We start from the raw sequence: 1,110 nt of genomic DNA on the forward strand, positions 1-1,110 counted from the left end.
TATTGACCGTCACACATATAATGCCACCACGGCATGTTTGTTGTGATGGGGATTCGAACATGCGACCTTCACCTGGCCATGCCGGACCCGCTACATTATGGACTACCTGAGCTATATCCACCGCGGGAGACTTAACGCTGATCCACCGGGGATTGCTGGTGAAATGTAATTTTTATCAATTATGTAAAAATCATATACAAATAAAACATGAGGTTAAAGATTAATATTATTTGTTTATTTGAACGCCAATGATTTATTCATATTTTTACACGAATTAATATCACTAGTTTTCTCGTCGGCGACAGAATCTTTAAAATTCTAAACCTTATACCATTTAGATATGTTTTGTATGAACAATTTCGAGCTACAATTAATATATATATATGTAAGACTTTTATTTTTTCAGATTCTAATGTTATCCGGTGGGACTTCGGTATATTTACGAATTTACAACGCAAAATCTGGGGTTCGATTCGTGAGTTAGCAAGAGAGTGGATATTTTACTGGGGGTATTTCAAAAGCTAAATATTATCTTACTCCTGTTTGATTTAGTTTCATGCTGTTGAACTAATATATGGTTGTGATCAATTATATTTAGTTTCATAACACATTCAGGTCTTTAGATTGTCGCCTTGACAAAAAAACGTGGCGTGGGTGACCGGATATAGCTTTGTCAACGTACGGAAAATGAAGTTAAATGGGTCACGCAAAGAAAGCAATACAAATATGATTGACCAGCAGAACCGAAGTACATGTAGATTCAAGTGACTTAAGCCTTTTTTTTTCATTATTCGCAAGAGCTAAGTGTAGTGTATTTTATAACCTGTTTGTTTTAGAGAAAAGCCATATTGAACTATCTGCTGTGTCCACCGCGGGGTTTCAACTCATTGATTGTTGCAAGTTTTGTTCTATAAACCTTATCTATGAGGTATCCCCATAAAAAAAAAGTTTAGTGGTGTGAGGTCTGGTGAACGTGGAGGGAATTCAATGCTACCTCTTCGCCCAATCCATGTGTTCGGCAGATTTTCGTCATGATAGGCCCTCACATCACGATGGTAGTGGGGAGGTGCTCCATCTTGCTGGAAATAAAACTCCTCATCTCCAAATTGC

This window comes from Limulus polyphemus, unplaced genomic scaffold, assembly GCF_000517525.1.
Source record: "Limulus polyphemus unplaced genomic scaffold, Limulus_polyphemus-2.1.2 Scaffold6679, whole genome shotgun sequence".
Taxonomy (NCBI): domain Eukaryota; kingdom Metazoa; phylum Arthropoda; class Merostomata; order Xiphosura; family Limulidae; genus Limulus; species Limulus polyphemus.